The following is a 21,911-nucleotide window of genomic DNA, read 5'->3' on the forward strand; positions in this document are numbered from 1 at the left end:
TTCTTCATCTTCCTTTTCTTCTTTTTCTTCATTTTCTTATGGTGACAGGCATTCCTGTAGTACTTATCTATAAAAGTTATACGATTACACCTTACGTTCTGCCTGTCACAAAAGATTTACAACAGGATTTGTCCGCGTTCAGTTTGGCCTGCAGCAGCAGGCATTTTCCAGGGGCACCACGAGGAGGAACGGACTCATCCCCATTTACTGCTTAGTCTTCTGCTTATAATTTTAATTTCTTCTATGCTGATTTTAGTCTTATGCTTAATGTTCTTCTGCTTTCTGTTCTTCTGCTTTTGCTTCTTCTGCTTCTTGTTCTTCTGTCTTTTGTTCTGTATCTTGGTGGTTGTCTTCATGTTCTTTGTCCTCTTGGTCATATTATTTAGGGTCATATTTCTGGTCTTCTTTGGTGTGGTCTTCAGGGTCGTCGTCATCAGGGTCGTCGTCATGGAGATCAATAAGGATTACCAAAGACAATTTCAAAAAGCTTGATCTTGGAAATGTAGCAGAAGGTACAAGAAGGCTGAGAAACTGGTGAGAACCAGCTGACAGTACTGGAACCCGTAGTGGCAGCAGAAGGAACAAGAGCCAATGGCACTACCGAGGACCAACTGACGGTGCTGGACCACGGTTACTAAGCAGAGGGTACCTGTGCTAAAAAGCACTAACAAGGACCAGCTGACGGTGCTGGACCTCGGATACCGAGATGGAGGCACCTAGGCCAAAGGCTGTGGCGAGAACCAGCAGACAGTGCTGGCACCCGGATGGGTAGCAGAAGGAACAAGAGCCAATGGCACTACCGAGGACCAACTGACGGTGCTGGACCACGTTTACTAAGCAGAAGGTACCTGTGCTAAAAAGCACTACCAAGGACCAGCTGATGGTGCTGGACCTCGGATACCGAGATGGAGGCACCTAGGCCAAAGGCTCTGGCGAGAACCAGCTGACAGTGCTGGCACCCGGATAGGTAGCAGAAGGAACAAGAGCCAATGGCACTACCGAGGACCAACTGACGATGCTGGACCACGGTTACTAAGCAGAGGGTACCTGTGCTAAAAAGCACTACCAAGGACCAGCAGACGGTGCTACACCTCGGATACCGAGATGGAGGCACCTAGGCCAAAGGCTGTGGTGAGAACCAGCAGACAGTGCTGGCACCCGGATGGGTAGCAGAAGGAACAAGAGCCAATGGCACTACCGAGGACCAACTGACGGTGCTGGACCACGGTTACTAAGCAGAAGGTACCTGTGCTAAAAAGCACTACCAAGGACCAGCAGACGGTGCTGGACCTCGGATACCGAGATGGAGGCACCTAGGCCAAAGGCTGTGGCGAGAACCAGCAGACAGTGCTGGCACCCGGATGGGTAGCAGAAGGAACAAAAGCCAATGGCACTACCGAGGACCAACTGACGGTGCTGGACCACGGTTACTAAGCAGAAGGTACCTGTGCTAAAAAGCACTACCAAGGACCTGCAGACGGTGCTGGACCTCGGATACCGAGATGGAGGCACCTAGGCCAAAGGCTCTGGCGAGAACCAGCAGACAGTGCTTGAACCCAGGTGGGTAGCAGAAGGTACCCATTCAAAGCAAAGTAGCCAGGCCGCAAGCCGGCCGCAGTTACCGAAACCCACAGTCCTACAGGGGGTCCATGTCGCTTTGGCACGACGGATCAAGCCTTCAGTGCCAGTTCCCGCAGCCCACATAGGAGTCACCTAAACTGCAGGCACCGTAGAGTCGGCTAACCTGGCCGCAAGACGACAGGACAACGGATTGGTGGCATAGTGACCTTGACACTACCCGGAAACAGCAGGCGTGCTGAAAACAGGCTGGGCAACAGGGAGTATCCGTGCCAAAGACACTGCCGAGAACCAGCTGACGGTGCTGGAACCCAGATGGGTAGCAAAAGCTACAAGAGCCAATGGCACTACCGAGGAACAGCTGACAGTGCTGGACCACGGTTACTAGGCAGGAGGTACCTGTGCTAGAAAGCACTACCAAGGACCAGCTGACGGTGCTGGACTTCAGATACCGAGATGGAGGCACCTAGGCCAAAGGCTGTGGCGAGAACCAGCAGACAGTGCTGGAACCCGGGTGGGTAGCAGAAGGTACCCATTCAAAGCAAAGTAGCCAGGCCGCAAGCCGGCCGCAGTTACCGAAACCCACAGTCCTACAGGGGGTCCATGTCGCTTTGGCACGACGGATCCAGCCTTCAGTGCCAGTTCCCGCAGCCCACATAGGAGTCACCTAAACTGCAGGCACCGTAGAGTCGGCTAACCCGGCCGCAAGACGACAGGACAACGGATTGGTGGCATAGTGACCTTGACACTACCCGGAAACAGCAGGCGTGCTGGAACCAGGCTGGGCAACAGGGAGTACCCGTTCCAAAGACACTGCCGAGCACCAACTGGCATTGTTGGAGCCCAGGGACAATCATGGTGTAGGCCGAGGCCTACTTGGTGGTAGTTTTAGATTGTTTGTAGGCTACAACAGACTGTCAACGTGCTCCAATTAGGCATCTGTCTCCACTCTGTTTCCAGGATTTTACGTGACCACCAACACCGCCAGTTTATGCGTACAGTAGCCGTCTGCCCAATCCACACGTGTTCCTGTGTTACTGGTGTTCTGTAATGTCAGCAGATCCCCTGATGTTTGTCTGCCAATGTCTCCTGCTCTGTCCACATTCCCACCACTTGCAGTGGGAAGGTGGACAGCGCAGGAGACAGTGCCGGACACACATTGGGGGATCAGCTCACATTACAGAACACCAGGAACACAGGAACAAGTGTGGAATGCGTGGACGGCAACTGTGAGCAGGAACTGGCGGTGTTGGAGGTCAGGGGAAATACTAGAGACAGAGTGGAGACAGAGGCCAAATCAGAGAATGTTTAAATCTGAAGTAGTTACAATTTGGAGGCAGCAGCAGTTTGCCCTCCACACAGCAGGGGATCAGCTGACGTTACCGAACCACACTTTCACATGAACGAGTGTTTTTTTCTGTGTGGACAGCACTTCCGAGCACCAACTGGCGTTGTTGGAGCCCAGGGACAATCATGGTGCAGGCCGAGGCCTACTAGGAGCCAGGTGTAAATCGAAGGTATTTTGACTTTGGAGGGAGCAGGACACTTTGCCCTCCACACAGCAAGGGATCAGCTGACGTTACCGACCCCCACTTTCACATGAACAAGTGTTTTTTTCTGTACGGACAGCACTTCCGAGCACCAACTGGTGTTGTTGGAGCCCAGGGACAATCATGGTGTAGGCCGAGGCCTACTTGGTAGCAGTTTTAGCTTGCTTGTAGGCTACAACAGACTGTCAACGTGCTCCAATTAGGCATCTGTCTCCACTCTGTTTCCAGGATTTCACGTGACCACCAACACCGCCAGTTTATGCGTACAGCAGCCGTCTACCCAATCCACACGTGTTCCTGGGTTACTGGGGTTCTGTAATGTCAGCAGGTCCCCTGATGAGTGTCTGCCACTGTCTCCTGCTCTGTCCACATTCCCACCGCTTGCAGTGGGAAGGTGGACAGCGCAGGAGACAGTGGCGGACACATATTGGGGGATCTGCTGACGTTACAGAACCCCAGTAACACAGGAACACGTGTGGAATGCGTGGACGGCAACTGTGAGCAGGAACTGGCGGTGTTGGAGGTCAGGGGAAATACTAGAAACAGAGTGGAGACAGAGGCCAAATCAGAGAATGTTTAAATCTGAAGTAGTTACAATTTGGAGGCAGCAGCAGTTTGCCCTCCACACAGCAGGGGATCAGCTGACGTTACTGACCCCCACTTTCACATGAACGAGTGTGTTTTTCTGTGTGGACAGCACTTCCGAGCAACAACTGGCGATGTTGGAGCCCAGGGATAGTCATTTTGTAGGCTGAGGTCTACTTGGAGGCAGTTTAAGATAAGATGTTGTTTGAATTTGGAGGCAGCAGCAGTTTGCCCTCCACACAGCAGGGGATCAGCTGACGTTACCGAACCCCACTTTCACATGAACGAGTGTGTTTTTCTGTGTGGACAGCACTTCCGAGCACCAACTAGCGTTGTTGGAGCCCAGGGAGAACCAGGGTGAAGGCCGAGGCCTACTTGGTGGCAGTTTTAGATTGTTTGTAGGCTACAACAGACTGTCAACGTGTTCCAATTAGGCATCTGTCTCCACTCTGTTTCCAGGATTTCACGTGACCACCAACACCGCCAGTTTATGCGTACAGTAGCCGTCTGCCCAATCCACACGTGTTCCTGTGTTACTGGGGTTCTGTAATGTCAGCAGATCCCCTGATGTGTGTCTGCCACTGTCTCCTGCTCTGTCCACATTCCCATCGCTTGCACAAGTAGTGGGAATGTAGACAAAGCAGGAGACATTGCCGTGCTCACCTCTGGAGATGAGCAGATGTTACAGGACCCAGGTAACACAGGAACAAGTGTGGATTGTGCAGACGGCACTTGAGAGCAGAAACAGGCAGTGTTGTAGGCCGGAGGAAATACTCAAAACAGAGTGGAGACGGAGGGCAAATCAGAGAACATATTAAATCAGAGGTAGTCAGAAGATGTAGGCAGCAGGAGAGTTTGCCGTACACACAGCAGGGGATCAGCTGACGTTACCGAACCCCACTTACACATGAGCGAGTGTTTTGTCTGTGCGGACAGCACTTCTGAGCACCAACTGGCGGTGTCGGAGCCCAGGGAAAATCAGGTAGTAGGCCGAGGCCTACTTGGAGCCAGGTGTAAATCTGAGGTTGTTTGACTGTGGAGGGAGCAGGACACTTTGCCATACACACAGCAGGGGATCAGCTGACGTTACCGAACCCCACTTACACATGAGCGAGTGTTTTGTCTGTGCGGACAGCACTTCTGAGCACCAACTGGCAGTGTCGGAGCCCAGGGAAAATCAGGTAGTAGGCCGAGGCCTACTTGGAGCCAGGTGTAAATCTGAGGTTGTTTGACTGTGGAGGGAGCAGGAGAGTTTGCCATACACACAGCAGGGGATCAGCTGACGTTACCGAACCCCACTTACACATGAGCGAGTGTTTTGTCTGTGTGGACAGCACTTCTGAGCAACAACGGGCGTTGCTGTAGCCCAGGAAATAAAGTTCAGGTCATAGAAACATGAACACAACAGGAGACCTGGATCCTGTTGCCAGCCAATTATTTATTCTGGAAGAGGACTGGCAAATTCAGGTGAGATCCAGGCCTTGTTCATTTTCAGAAAAGTAAGCCGGTCAACATTATCGGCGGATAGTCGCGTGCGACGGTCTGTTACCACACCACCTGCAGCACTAAAGACACGTTCCGATAATACACTGGCAGCAGGGCAAGCCAGCACCTCCAATGCATACTGGCTAAGCTCTGGCCATGTATCCAGCTTAGAGACCCAGTACTTGAACGGGGAAGAGCCGTCTGGGAGAACACTAACAGGGCACGACAAGTAGTCTGTCACCATCTGATGGAAACGTTGCCTCCTGCTGACTGGAGCCGTCTGTGATGGTGCAGCCGTTTGTGGTGGTCCCACGAAACTTTTCCACATTTGGGCCATACTGGCCTTGCCTTTTCCTGCGGCACTGCCTCTGCTACCTCTTTGTGCAGAGCTTCCTCCACTGCCTCTACCCACATGGCTGCTTTGAAAAGCACTACCAGCAACACTTGCGGGGGGAATGGAGAACATGATGGCCTGCACAAGTGTTTCTTGGTACTCCCGCATTTTTCGCTCCCGGTTCAACTGTGGTATGAGGCTTTGTAAGTTGTCCCGGGAGCGAGGATCTAGGAGGGTGTACACCCAATAATCAGCCGTGTGGAGAATGTTGGCGATGCGGCGGTCATTTAACAAGCACTGCAGCATGAAATCAACCATGTGCTGCAGACTGCCAACTGGACCGGAAACTCTGTCCCCAGCTTGAGGCAGCATCTCTGCCTGCTCAGCATCACCCCACCCTCACTGTACACACTGACTACTAGAGCCTTGTGTACCTCCCTCCTCTGGAGAGATGTGTTCCTCCTCCTCCATTGACTCCTCGTCATCCTCCTCACTAAGTGTCCCCTGCCTGGGCCTTTGTGTGGAAGCACGTTGCGCAGACTTGCCAGAAGCAGATGGCATTTCTGACTGCTCATCCTCGACCTCTTCAAAAACCTCCTCACTTAGTGCTTGTAAGGTTTTTTGAAGCAGACAGATGAGGGGGACAGTCATGCTGATTAGTGCATCATCTGCACTGGCCATCCGCGTGGAGTCATCGAAGGCACGCAAAACTTGGCAGATGTCGCTCATAGTGGCCCACTCAGTGGTGGTGAAGTGTGTCCGGCGCACAGTGCGACTTGTTTGCGCCTGATGCAGCTGGTACTCCATTACTGCTGTCTGCTGCTCACACAACCGCTCCAACATATGTAACGTTGAATTCCACCTGGTGGGGAGGTCACATATGATGTGATGTTCTGGCAGGCGGAATCGGCGTTGCAGAGATGCAATGCGCGATCTTGCCATGCTGGAACGCCGCAAGTGAGCACACTCTAGGCGAACCTTGTGCAGCAGTGCATCAAGATCCGGATAGTCCCTCAGAAAGCTCTGCACGACCAAATTGAGCACGTGTGCCAGACATGGTATGTGAGTGAGGTTGCCTAGGCCCAGAGCTGCCACTAGATTTCGGCCATTGTCACTCACTACCAAACCTGGCTGGAGATTCGCTGGCACAAACCACACATCGCTCTCCTGCTTGATGGCATTCCAGAGCTCCTGTGCTGTGTGGCTCCGATTCCCCAAAGAAATTAATTTAAGGACGGCCTGTTGACGTTTGGTCACACCTGTGCTCATATCTGGCCTAACAGGCTCACGCAGTGCTGATTCCGAGGAACTAGAGTAGGAGGAGGACTCAATATGTACAGACTGCATTCCTGCAATCCTTGGAGTTGGCAGAATATGTACACTCTCCAGATCTGTACCCGGCTCCACAACATTGACCCAATGGGCAGTGAGGGAAAGGTATCGTCCCTGTCCATGGCTACTGGTCCACGCATCGGTGGTCAGGTGGATCTTGCTACTGACGGCATTTAGTAGCGCATTTTTAATTTTTCCCTCCACATGCTTTTGCAGGGCTGGGACGGCTTGCCTGCTGAAATAAAAGCAGCTGGGCACATTGTATTGTGGAACTGCCAATGACATAAAGTTCCGGAAGGTGTCAGTCTCCACCAGCCTGAATGACAGCATCTCAAGGGCCAGTAGTTTGGCAATGCCGGCATTCAGAGCCAGTGCTCGGGGATGGTTTGCCGAGTATGGCCGTTTTCTCCAATGCCTGTGCTACCGATTGCTGGTGAGTGGCCTGGGAGTGTGCTGATGACTGCGAACGTGGTTCAGTGGGTGGAATTTCACTGGGTCTCTGGACAACAGTGGCAGTGGTTCTTCCATGGCGTTCCAGTGAGGAAGCCGAACCAGTTGTGTGTGAGCTGAAGAGGTGGTAGGTGCTGCTGAAGGTTGGCCTACATCTTCAGTGTGTCTGTGTAACTCCACCTCGTGCTTGGTACGCACATGTTTCCACATATTTGTGGTATTGAGGTTGCTCACATTTTTCCCTCGTTTCACTTTCTGATGACACAGCTTGCATTTGACAAAGCAAATGTCATCTGCAACTGTGTCAAAAAAAGACCACGCACTGCAAGTCCTGGAAGCGCCCGTTTTGTGTTTTGGAAGAGGATTGCTCCTCACAGGTGCAAAAGTGGAGGCTACAGGCAACCAAGTCTGCCCCCGCCCTCTCCCTCCTCTTTTGGCCGTTCGGGGAATCTCTTCCTCAGAGCTGCTCCCACCACCTTCCTGTGGCTGACGCCATGATCCATGATGGGTCAAGGACCTCATCATCTCCACTCCCCTCTTCAAGCACCGGCTGGTCCTGGGTTGTCTCGCCAGCACCATACGCACCAGAAATTGGCAACTGAGTCTCATCATCATCAGATGAGCACTGAGGTGTGCTGACAATAGGCACTGGCCCACCCGCCTCTTCAGATTCAGAGGGACAAAGCAGTTGCGCATCACTGCATACTCCCTCTTCTTCACGCTCTAGAATGCTGCTTGGCTTGCCACCTCTTTCCAAGCCAACAGATTCTGAGAACAGAAGTAAAGATTGAGATGGCTCCTGTCCAGGGCTCTCAGACTGCCTGGGCAATTTGGCAGGTGGTGAAGAGACAGATGGTTGCTCTTCAGTGCTCTGGCCTTGGGAGGATGCGGAAGTCATTGAAGTGGATGCGTTAGCTGCCATCCATCCGACAATGGCTTCAATTTGTTCGTCACGCAGCAGTGGGGTACGGCGAGGTCCTACAAAGCTGCGCATGAAGGACTGTTGCCTGGTAAAAGTGGGGGATGCCGGGTCACTGGTGGCCGCAGCAGACACCGAATCCCCACGTCCTCTCCCTGCTGAATCCCCCCGTCCTCTCCCTGCTGAAACTCCACGGCCACGACCACGTGCCTTACTCCCTTGCCTTCTTCATCTTGGTAGACTGATAAAGATAGGCAGAAAAGTAAAAAAGGGGTGGCTTAGTGTTCCTATTCCTGAACACCTGCTAACCAGTATAAGAAACACTAATTTGGCTAAGAGTGTGTGTACTACACTTTAATATGATCTAATGTGGCCTAGACAACTGTAAAGTGGAGTGTTTGGTGAACTTTATTTCCTTTTTTTTGGGGGGGGGGGGGGGGAAGAAAAGGATGTGACCAAAGTTTGAAAGCTATAGAATCACAAACTTTTTGGAGCGATTACAATGCAGGAAGCTAACCTACAATGCAATTGATGAGGCTCCAAAAAATAGGGTGATACTAGTCTGGCTGGCCCTGAAGGGCACAAGCCAGCAAAAAGGCTCCTCTATCTAATCCTATATAGTGTTTGCAACCAACCAATGACAATGGATGCGGTTGGAAGCACACTAATATAGGAGCAAAAATCTGGCTAAATTAGCTGCAAAAAAAGGACTATGTATGAGGCAGTGACGCACGCTGAGCGGACTACAGCTAGCGGTGGCTGTAGAACACACTGCAACGTGAGCTGCACTCACACACAGAGAGACCTATCAGACAGCCAAAAACAGTGCAGAGAAATGGGCTATAGCACTGAAAGGCTGCTGAAAGGCTCCGCTGTCCACTCCTTTAGTGTTTGCAACCAACATATATGGATACGTATGGAAGCACACTATACAGGAGAAAAAAAAAGCAGCAATAAAAGAAAAATGTGTATGAGGCAGAGACACACGCTGGGCGGCCTACAAGCAGACGTGCCTGCAGGACACACTACACAGCGTGGGTCTGCACTCACACAGCCCTTGCAGACAGCTATTAAAACAGCGCTGCTGGGCTACAAAAATGCTACAGTGGTGGATTATGTAGCCTGGGTAGAGCAATAGATATTTTGGATGATCGCTATTTCTAACTGTCCCTCACAGTCTTCAACAGCAGCCTGTCCCTAACTGAATTCACAGCAGAGTGACCAGAAATGGTGGCTGCAGCGGTTTTTATAGTGCATCATGACATCATTTCAGCAGCCAATCACAGCCATGCCAGTAGTTAACATGCCTACATGCCTAACAGGATGTGCCCACACTTCTGAGGATCCCCATTGGCTGAATCAAATCGAGCAGGCTCCTAGCATTATGGGAACTTCCGATTCCGGTATTCGATATGAAAAAAGTATCGGAACTAAGTATCGGAATTCCGATACAGCTAATATCGGCCGATACCCGATACTTGCGGTATCGGAATGCTCAACACTACTTCTGAGGTAATAAAAAAGCAGAAACCCCCACAAGTAACCCTATTTTGGAAACTAACCCCCACAATTAGTTCATATAGTGGCGAGTTGAGCATTTTGAACCCACAGGTGCTTCACAGAACTTTATAACATTTGGGTAATGGATCCTGTAATTTGTTATGCAATTTCTCCCGAACACAGTGATACCCCATATGTGGTCAAAAAGTAGTGTCAGGGGACATGGCAAAACTCAGAAAGCAAAAAGTGCTATTTATATTGGTAATGTAAATTTGGACACCGTGTTGTATTTGCAATGCCCCTGAGGTGTAAAAAAAGCAGAAACACTCACAAGTGAACCCATTTGTCAAACTAAACCCCACAAATGATTCATATATTGGTGTAGTGAGCCTTTTTAACCCCGTAAACAACATGACAGAATTTTATAAAACTGGGTTAGGAAAATTAATGAGGTTTTCTCTAAAATTTTTCCTTAGCTTCAAAGTTTTAATTGACACAAGGGGTAATAGGAGAAAATGGACAGGACAATTTTTTACGCAATATTTACCGAACGTGGCAGTACCCCAAGTGCAGTTGTACGCTACCATTTGAGCACATGGCAGGGATAGTATAAGTAGCCCATCTACTGGGCTTTTAAAATACAGATTCCATTTGAATAGATTATGGCACTATTTGCCGAGCCCCTGAGGTTCCAGAACAGTAGAAACCCCCTCAATTGACCTAATTTGTAAACTTTACTGCTTAAGGATGTCATCTAGAGATATTGTGAGTATTTTGAATCCACAGGTGCCTCTCAGAATTTTATAACACTGGGACGTGGAAGTGTAACATTTTAATGGTCAATTTTTTTATTACCTTACCTGCAAATTTGTAAGTTGCACAAGGGTTAATAGGTGAAGCTGAACCTTTATTGCACAATTTCTCCCAAATATGGTGATGCCTCATGTGACCTGTTTGGCTTTTGGAGCACAGATTTTGATAGAATAGAATAGTTTGGATGGGGGGGAGAGAGGAAACAGCAGAAACCCCCCAAAAGTGAACACATTTTAGAAATTGCACATCTCAATGAATGCATTTATGGCTGCAGTGACTATTTTGGTCTCACAGTGTCATGGGTGTGTCACATCCTGATGTGACTCCTGGAGGATCTAGAATCAGTAGGTCACAATAGATCAGGGTACCCCAACTCCAGTACTCAAGGCCCACCAACAGGTCATGTTTTCAGGATTTCCTTAGTATTGCCCAGGTGATAATTGCATCACCTGTACAATACAAGGGAAATCCTGAAAACATGACCTGTTGGTGGGCCTTGAGGACTGGAGTTGGGGAACCCTGCAATAGATCACAGGTCCTCTTTAGAATCTGTTTATCATTTACCTTTCATTTGGTGCTGAAAGGGTTAAGAACTCTTTCTCTTCTGGCTGTGAATATGGAGCTTGAGCACTCAGTTGCAGCACCTCCCACTATATAAACCCATCTATACTGAACTCTTTGAAGGAACCTATCTTTGGATAAGCTGTGGCATTCATTCTGCTGCAGCAGTGAAGTTTCTTATGGGAGAAGCTGAGGAGTGCTATTTGTGGTGTCTTTTCACACTGTCTTACCTCCCTCATGTTGTCTTTTTGTAGTAGTGGGACTAGTGTTTTGCTGGCCCGTGCACTAGACAGGGTATGTTTAGGGCCAGCAATGGCTTAGGCATGTGATCACGAACTTGGGGAAGGACCCATCTAGGGACTATAGTGAGTGTAGTGATCAGGCTAAGGTTTATGTTAGGAGGTGACTCCTCTCCCTTCTCCCTATCGCCAGAGTTTCATTGTACATCTTCCCTGAGTAACATAACTGGCCCACAATTTTTCTGGATCTTAACATGGATCCCATTGAAGCACTGGCAAAACAGATGCGAAGTCTGTCTCTTGAGATGACAGACCTGTGATCTAGATTTTGCAAGAACAACAGCAGACCATGGGTCTAGCAGTCAGCTATGAAGAACTTGAACCCAAAGTGGCCCTCCCGTATTGGTTTTCGGGGGGACGTGATAAGTTTGTTGTTTTTCGTGAGGCTTGCAAGCTTTATTTTTAGCTTCTTCCATGATCATCTTGCAGTGAGGAACAATAAGTTGGAAATGTTAGCTCTTCTTAGATGGAGACCCTCAATCCTAGACCCTTTCACTTCCGTCCAACTCACTGTCTTCTCCGGTTAGTTGATGGATTTTTTGGGGGTCTAGGCCTCGTTTACGATGATCTTGACTGTGTCTCCCTTGCTGAGTCTAAGCTACTTAAGGTCCAGCAGGGAGACTGGCCGGCTGAGGAATTTTACTCATAATTTCATAGACAGGCTACTGACTCCAGATGGAATGAAAAGAGAGAAGAGCCAGCACTGCCAGTGGTCAGAACGCATAACATGAGGTGCATATGCACATATCTTACTGCATTCAAAATGAGACATTTAGCAAAATATTGATCAATATATTGAGCCACCCCGCCACGCCAAGGCAATCTCATATGGGGGGTCCTACTCTACATTTATATTTATTCACTGTGCCATTGCGGCCTCCTAAATTTTTAAAAGCAAGACCATATCAAATACAATCCATACCTGAAGCATGACTGCATCACTCCCGTGCAGCCAGATGGAGCAGGTGCAGATGAAGGCCAACCAGGTCTGAACACAGACATCTCAGGTTTGACCTCCACACACTGCCTGACCAGCAAACACAGATGAAGGGCAATGCAGGCTCAGACATGGATGCAAAAATAAATAATGCCTGGGGCAGGGCGGGGCTGCCGTGAGTGTGCACAGCAGCCTAGATCAATCACAATAAACACAGAAAAGATGGCGAACATGACCAAGCGTGCACGGCAACAGTGGTGGTCAGCCACAAAACCAATTTGCAATAAAAAGAGAGAAGAGCCAGCACTGCCAGTGGTCAGAACGCATAACATGAGGTGCATATGCACATATCTTACTGCATTCAAAATTAGACATTTAGCAAAATATTGATCAATATATTGAGCCACCCCGCCACGCCAAGGCAATCTCATATGGGGGTCCTACTCTACATTTATATTTATTCACTGTGCCATTGCGGCCTCCTAAATGTTTTAAAAGCAAGACCATATCAAATACAATCCATACCTGAAGCATGACTGCATCACTCCCGTGGAGCAGGTGCAGATGAAGGCCAACCAGGTCTGAACACAGACATCTCAGGTTTGACCTCCACACACTGCCTGACCAGCAAACACAGATGAAGGGCAATGCAGGCTCAGACATGGATGCAAATATAAATAATGCCTGGGGAAGGGCGGGGCTGCCGTGAGTGTGCACAGCAGCCTAGATCAATCACAATAAACACAGAAAAGATGGCGAACATGACCAAGCGTGCACGGCAACAGTGGTGGTCAGCCACAAAACCAATTTGCAATAAAAAGAGAGAAGAGCCAGCACTGCCAGTGGTCAGAACGCATAACATGAGGTGCATATGCACATATCTTACTGCATTCAAAATGAGACATTTAGCAAAATATTGATCAATATATTGAGCCACCCCGCCACGCCAAGGCAATCTCATATGGGGGGTCCTACTCTACATTTATATTTATTCACTGTGCCATTGCGGCCTCCTAAATGTTTTAAAAGCAAGACCATATCAAATACAATCCATACCTGAAGCATGACTGCATCACTCCCGTGCAGCCAGATGGAGCAGGTGCAGATGAAGGCCAACCAGGTCTGAACACAGACATCTCAGGTTTGACCTCCACACACTGCCTGACCAGCAAACACAGATGAAGGGCAATGCAGGCTCAGACATGGATGCAAAAATAAATAATGCCTGGGGCAGGGCGGGGCTGCCGTGAGTGTGCACAGCAGCCTAGATCAATCACAATAAACACAGAAAAGATGGCGAACATGACCAAGGGTGCACGGCAACAGTGGTGGTCAGCCACAAAACCAATTTGCAATAAAAAGAGAGAAGAGCCAGCAGTGCCAGTGGTCAGAACGCATAACATGAGGTGCATATGCACATATCTTACTGCATTCAAAATGAGACATTTAGCAAAATATTGATCAATATATTGAGCCACCCCGCCACGCCAAGGCAATCTCATATGGGGGGTCCTACTCTACATTTATATTTATTCACTGTGCCATTGCGGCCTCCTAAATGTTTTAAAAGCAAGACCATATCAAATACAATCCATACCTGAAGCATGACTGCATCACTCCCGTGCAGCCAGATGGAGCAGGTGCAGATGAAGGCCAACCAGGTCTGAACACAGACATCTCTGGTTTGACCTTAAAAATATATAGAGTAGGACCCCCCATATGAGATTGCCTTGGCGCGGCAGGGTGGCTCAATTGAATTGATCAATTTTTTTGCTAAATATCTCATTTTTGAATACAGCTAGACATTATGTGCACATGCACTCCAATTTATGCGTTCTAACCTTAAGCAGTGCTGGCTTCCCCCCCTATTTTCTTGTTGTTGGTTTGTGGCTCACCACCACTGTTGCCGTGCACGCTTGGTTATGTCCGCCATAATTTTTCTGTGTTCATTGTGATGGATTAGGCTGCTGTGCACACACACGGCAGCCCCACCCTGCCCCAAGCTTTATTTAATTGTGCACCTGTGTCTGGACCAACTTCGCCCTTCATCTATGTTTGCTGGTCAGGTTATGTGTGGAGGCCATTCCTGATATGTCTGTGTTCAGACCTGGTTGGCCTTCATCTGCACTTGCTTCATCTGGCTTCATGGGAGCGATCCAGTAATGTTCAGGTACAGATTGCACTTGATGTGGTCATGCTCTAAATGTATTTAGGAGGCCGTAATGGCACAGCATTTATTAAAAATATATAGAGTAGGACCCCCCATATGAGATTGCCTTGGCGCGGCGGGGTGGCTCAATTGAATTGATCAATTTTTTTGCTAAATATCTCATTTTTGAATACAGCTAGACATTATGTGCATATGCACTCCAATTTATGCGTCCTAACCTTAAGCAGTGCTGGCTTCCCCCCCTATTTTCTTGTTGTTGGTTTGTGGCTCACCACCACTGTTGCCGTGCACGCTTGGTTATGTCCGCCATAATTTTTCTGTGTTCATTGTGATGGATTAGGCTGCTGTGCACACACACGGCAGCCCCACCCTGCCCCAAGCTTTATTTAATTGTGCACCTGTGTCTGGACCAACATCGCCCTTCATCTATGTTTGCTGGTCAGGTAATGTGTGGAGGCCATTCCTGATATGTCTGTGTTCAGACCTGGTTGGCCTTCATCTGCACTTGCTTCATCTGGCTTCATGGGAGCGATCCAGTAATGTTCAGGTACAGATTGCACTTGATGTGGTCATGCTCTAAGTGTATTTAGGAGGCCGTAATGGCACAGCATTTATTAAAAATATATAGAGTAGGACCCCCCATATGAGATTGCCTTGGCGCGGCAGGGTGGCTCAATTGAATTGATCAATTTTTTTGCTAAATATCTCATTTTTGAATACAGCTAGACATTATGTGCACATGCACTCCAATTTATGCGTTCTAACCTTAAGCAGTGCTGGCTTCCCCCCCTATTTTCCAGATGGAATGACTCTGCCTTGAGAAGCCATGTTTGACAGGGTCTGTATGACAGGCTAAAAGACGCACTGGCGCTCTATCAGACTCATTAGACACTAAAGGCCGCTATGACTCTGCTATGCTTATTGATAGACACCTCTGGGAAAGACCAGTGATGACTCTGCCCCCAGTTGGGCTTCCAAAAGCTGAAAGTTCTCCTATGTGCCTTGATAAATGCAGCTAGGGCGGACCTCTTCTCAGTATGGTTCTCTTGTGGTTTGTCTCAAGACAGAATTGTGTTTCTTCTTTGTTCAAGAGGGTCATTTTATTGGGGTCTGTCCCTCTGTTCCTAAGAACAAGAAACCATCTGAAAACTTCTGACCCCAGGTTTGTGTTTGGGATTACAACCTGGGCATATATACAGTTGTGGCCAAAAGTATTGACACCCCTGCAATTGTGTCAGATAATACTCAGTTTCTTCCTGAAAATGATTGCAAACACAAATTCTTTGGTATTATTATCTTCACTTAATTTGTCTTAAATGAAAAAACACAAAAGAGAATGAAGCAAAAAGCAAAACATTGATCATTTCACACAAAACTCCAAAAATTGGCCAGACAAAAGTATTGGCACCCTCAGCCTAGTACTTGGTTGCACAACCTTTAGCCAAAATAACTGCGACCAACCACTTCCGGTAACCATCAATGAGTTTCTTACAATGCTCTGCTGGAATTTTAGGTCATTCTTCTTTGGCAAACTGCTCCAGGTCCCTGATATTTGAAGGGTGCCTTCTCCAAACTGCCATTTTTAGATCTCTCCACAGGTGTTCTATGGGATTCAGGTCTGGACATATTTGCTGGCCACGTTAGAAGTCTCCAGTGCTTTCTCTCAAACCATTTTCTAGTGCTTTTTGAAGTGTGTTTTGGGTCATTGTCCTGCTGGAAGACCCATGACCTCTGAGGGAGACCCAGCTTTCTCACACTGGGCCCAACATTATGCTGCAAAATTTGTTGGTAGTCTTCTGACTTCATAATGCCATGCACACGGTCAATCAGTCCAGTGCCAGAGGCAGCAAAGCAACCCCAAAACATCAGGGAACCTCCGCCATGTTTGACTGTAGGGACCGTGTTCTTTTCTTTGAATGCCTCTTTTTTTTTATCCTGTAAACTCTATGTTGATGCCTTTGCCCAAAAAGCTCTACTTTTGTCTCATCTGACCAGAGAACATTCTTCCAAAACGTTTTAGGCTTTTTCAGGTAAGTTTTGGCAAACTCAAGCCAGGCTTTTTTATGTATCGGGGTAAGAAGTGGGGTCTTCCTGGGTCTCCTACCATACAGTCCCTTTTCATTCAGACGCCGACGGATAGTACGGGTTGACACTGTTGTACCCTCGGACTGCAGGGCAGCTTGAACTTGTTTGGATGTTAGTCGGGGTTCTTTATCCAACATCCGCACAATCTTGCGTTGAAATCTCTTGTCAATTTTTCTTTTCTGTCCACATCTAGGGAGGTTAGCCACAGTGCCATGGGCTTTAAACTTCTTGATGACACTGCGCACAGTAGACACAGGAACATTCAGGTCTTTGGAGATGGACTTGTAGGCTTGAGATTGCTCATGCTTCCTCACAATTTGGTTTCTCAAGTCCTCAGACAGTTCTTTGGTCTTCTTTCTTTTCTCCATGCTCAATGTGGTACACACAAGGACACAGGACAGAAGTTGAGTCAACTTTAATCTATGTCAACTGGCTGCTGGCTGCAAGTGTGATTTAGTTATTGCCAACACCTGTTAGGTGCCACAGGTAAGTTGCAGGTGCTGTTAATTACACAAATTAGAGAAGCATAACATGATTTTTCGAACAGTGCCAATACTTTTGTCCACCCTCTTTCTTATGTTTGGTGTGGAATTATATCCAATTTGGCTTTAGGACAATTCTTTTTGTGTTTTTTCATTTAAGACAAATTAAATGAAGATAAAAATACCAAAGAATTTGTGTTTGCAATCATTTTCAGGAAGAAACTTAGTATTATCTGACAGAATTGCAGGAGTGTCAATACTTTTGGCCACAACTGTATCCCCTGCATGTACATCTCAGTTTAATTTACCTGCAGAGGTGGTTTGTGGTGCAAAAACTGAGATCTGACCTCTTGGTTAGTGGGGCAGGAGCCAATATGATGGATGCTCAGTTTGCCCAGACACATGTTCTCTGCTGTAGCGTGCTGACAAAGTCCATCCCCATATTTGTATTCGACTCTGACACCTCTCAGTAAGGGGACTTTTAGCATAATGTAAACTTACGCATAGGGGTTCTTCATAAGGAGCTCCTTTCTTGCTTTGTCTTGGAAGGTCTCGCCTACACTTATTTTACGGGGCCTTCCCTGGATGGCAATGCATCATCCTGTGGATGACTGACAGTCCAGAGAAATAGGTGGAGGAGTGATTTCTGTAAGAATAATTTCCTAAGTACTATTATTTCTACCATCTCCACTAAAACTGTATCCTCTTTTCTGTCCGATTTTGTGGAAGTATTCTCGGAAAAGAGGTGGAAAGAACTGCCCCCCCCCCCCATCATGCAGATGATTGCCCCAATAACTTGCTTTCAGAACCAAAACTACCCAAGACCAGATTATATTACTTTTCTGATCCTGAAAGGCAGGCAATGAAAAATTATATCTCTGAGAGTCTTGAAAAGGGTCACATTAGACCCTCCTCTTCTCCTGTGGTGGAAGGGTTCTTCTTTGTTAAGAAGAAAGATGGGGATCTGTGTCCCTGTTTAGATTTTCATGACTTGAATTGATTTACCATTCAGGACCCTTATCATCTCCCACTCATTCCTGACTTATTTAATCAGATTGTTGGTGCTAAATAATTCTCCAAATTGGATCTTGGGGGCCTATAATTTGACTAGAATCAAAGAGGGTGATTAGTGGAAAATAGCCTTTAACACTCCTGAAGGACATTATGAAAACCTTATCAATACAAAAAATGGTGGGGGGAACAAGAGGCGCAATAGTGCCCTATCACTAGTGACACTTGAAGTATGAGCGGTATAATACAGTTCCACTCACCTATTCCAGTTGTGTAACCCACAACTGGCTTGAGAGCATATCACGGAATCAGCTGCTGCAGGACCTCCACCAACCACTCGCACGTGGAAAAACCTTCAGAAAGTTGTGGGAAGCAGGGTGTGTTGCAGTCCGCGCTGCCGAGATTCACAAATCACCTGGGATACAAGATGTTGTAGCAGTGTACTCCTTTATTTCCTCCTACGCGTTTCGGCGCCCTTCCTGGCACCTTCCTCAGGGATATTACATCAGCCATAGGAGCAGGGAATTTATAGCCCCTTACATTAGCAATTATGGGTGTGTTCTGTTTACATGTGATGTCATAATGGTCATCACTGGGGGAGGGGCCAGCATTTTTGGTGGAATTTCACATAAATAGCATGATAAAACAAGAAAATGGTCCAAAACACTTGCTAAAATGTACATAAAAATCTTACAAACAGAATGATGTAAAAATTTCCATGAAAAATGCAGCAGAAACGTTGCTAAAATATCCAGACTATCACTGCAGAAAAAATGTTTTATAAACCCATTGTCACCCGACTTTCAGGGTAGTAGAACCTATGTATTTGCTGGTTTCAGTGTTTTCTCTTGTGACTAATGTTGAGCGCCACCGTCTCACTGGTATCAGTGCCTTTGGATCGAAGGTTCTGTAAACTGCTTTTTCATGACACTATCCTGTTAAATATATGGTCCTATGGTTGTTATAAAAGAATTGTTATGAAAAATTGTCAAAGAAATATGTCAAAAATATTATTATTATGTTGACAAACAATCTTCTTTATTTTTGTTTTAGGAGGGGAGCAAAGAGTGGTGCTGCTATTAATAGCAACACACCCTGCTTCCCACAACTTTCTGAAGATTATGAAAACCTTGTCATGCCTTTTGGCCTGAATAATGCTCCAGCCATTTTTCAACATTTTGTCAATTATAGAGTTGAGAGACTTTGGTCGGATCGGGTTTCATGAAACAAAATTTGTTTCAGATGAAACTCGTCCGACTAGGGCAAAAATAGTTGGAGTTTTGTCCAAAACCCGACCCCAATGCAAGTCAATGGGGAATAAAAATCGGCATTGAGCGGATGAATGTCATCCACTCAATGCCGACTTTTATTCCCCATTGACTTGCATTGGAGTCGGGTTTCGGACGAAACTCCAACTATTTTTGCTCTAGTCGGACGAGTTTCATCTGAAGCAAATTTTGTTTCATGAAACCCGATCTGACCAAAGTCGCTCAACTCTAGTCAATTACATTTTTTGTCATCTGGTGGGTTGATTTGTGGTAGTTTACATTTTTGATATACTTGTAAGGGGTTACAAAGACTGTTTTAAGCCTCACACGCGTCCTGTAAATGTAAATGTTCTATTCTGTATACAGTATATGGTTATGTATCTTAATGCTGCTATGTGCCCATTGTATATAGGGAGAGTGCAGTACTCAAGTTAGCCAACTAGAGGGGGCACATTAGGATTAAATAGTAAAAGGATAGCAACTAGTTAAATTAGGAGGATTTCCTAAATTCTAGTCAGTAGGGCCTGGAAGCCTGGATAGGGCAGGTGAACCCCGTAATGTTAAGAAAGGAGCCCAGTTGTCCAGAGCCTGGTGGCAGAAGGTCACAACAGTGAGAGAATGCAGGGCAGCTCCAATATGTGGCAGCTAACTGCATGGGCTGATGCCCTTTTGCCTGGGACAAAACGGACAGGGGAACTCCTAAAGATAGTTAGGCTGACCCAAAGGAATGCTGTGGTACTGGACGAGTCAGTACGACCCTGGAGCATTGTGGAAGAAGTGAGGGAAAGCACAGGCAAGGCAAAGAGTGTACTGTGTGACGATCCCTGTGATGTAACTGTGACTGATCTGGACGTACTGAGAATGGACCTAAGTAAAGTTGTTTATGTTAAGTTGGAACTGGACTTCATCTTTCTTTGTGTGATTCCGACAGGAAGCAAGCCTCAGCAAATCATAAAGGATCTGGATGGATCTGAAAACAGAAAGAAAGGTATGCCGCATAGGGGACATTGTGTGCATGTGGTGGGAGATGTGATTGAGCAATCTTTGTCACCCACGACTACGGCCCTGACTCCCCTCACAAACTAGCCAGATCTCAAGACATATTGTGGCGCCCCTGAGGGTCCACTGCACCTCATCCAGAATGGAGACACCAGACCACACTCTTACACCCACAATCAATACACACTCTGGAGCAGCAGGGCACCCTGGATGATCCCTGCTTGGTTCATAAAGGGTGTTGGGAGGTGGGTGGAGCTTACGTTCAGAGGGGAAAACAGTAGGAAGTTAGAGTCAGTTCCCCCTTGGGGGAGAAGTGAGAGGATGTGTGTGGAGCAGCTCCCTGTAGCAGGAGCTGCTGGGAAGGAAGGTGACTGAAGGAAGCTCCCTGAAGTGGGAAAGGGATTCCCAGAGGCACGGGTGGAGAGAGTGCTCCCCGTGGAGCTTGTTCCATGCTGACGGACGTCAGGTGGGGGATCCCTCACCTGGAGGACGCAGCATCAAGTGAGCATCTGTGCATGCCAGAACTGTGAGTAAAGCTTTGGAACTGCATCCAGCTGTGTCTTCTGCCTTCTTCCTGCGTCACCTACTCAGCACCTCTACATCTCTTGCTTCACACTACATCACCATCTCTCAACATCTCTCATCTGCCCTGGGACTCAGCTCTGCCTGTGGAGAGCTATTCCAACTTTGCTGCATCATACAATCTGTCCCAGAGGATCTGCACTGCAGCACTGGTCGCCTCTGACCGGATACCACAGGTGGCGTCACGAACACTATATACAAAAACTCTTTATTTTTCATCCCTTGTAAATATATCCCTTTTATTCGACGCCCAGGGCCACGGACCGGGTCACCGCCGCTGTGACACATCCCTTAAAGAAGTGGCCTGGTATCGAGTATCCCCACTGCCCTGGTGGGCGCTCCAATATCTGGTTCATGTCTGTCAGGTGTTACAGATATAAGGCATAAAAAATTTTAAGCCGAACTGTAAAAATGTGTATTCACTGAAAAGGAGCTTCAATTTTTGGGCTTCCTGGCGTCATCTGCAGGTCTCCAGATGGACCCAGATAAGGTCTGCACAGTTTTGGAATGGGATCTTCTGGAAAATCTGAAAGCCTTTCAATGCTTTCTGGGGTTTGCCAACTACTATAGGAAGTTTATTCAGAACTTCTCACCAGTTATCAAACCTCTCACTGATGTGACAAAGAAAGGTAAGGACTTCTTCAGGTGGTCTGACCTTGCCTGAGGGGCATTTTTCTTTCTTGGAGAGATGCTTTGCTGTGGTTCTGTACCCATGCAGCCCAATGTCTCCCAACCATTTATTTTTGAAGTTGATGTGTCTGAGGTGGGGTCAGGGCTGTGTTATCTCAAGGACCGTCTCCTATTAAGTGGCATTCATACACCTTTTTCTAAAAAAAATAATCACCAGCTGAAAAAAACTATGATATTGGCAGTAGAGACCTTTTGGCCATCAAGTTGACTTTTGAGAAGTGGCGTCATTTTTTGGAGGGAACAGTCCACCCTGTCACAGAGATTACTGATCATTAAAATTT

Source organism: Dendrobates tinctorius, unplaced genomic scaffold, assembly GCF_039654945.1.
Source record: "Dendrobates tinctorius isolate UK_male_01 unplaced genomic scaffold, ASM3965494v1 ptg000422l, whole genome shotgun sequence".
Classification (NCBI taxonomy): domain Eukaryota; kingdom Metazoa; phylum Chordata; class Amphibia; order Anura; family Dendrobatidae; genus Dendrobates; species Dendrobates tinctorius.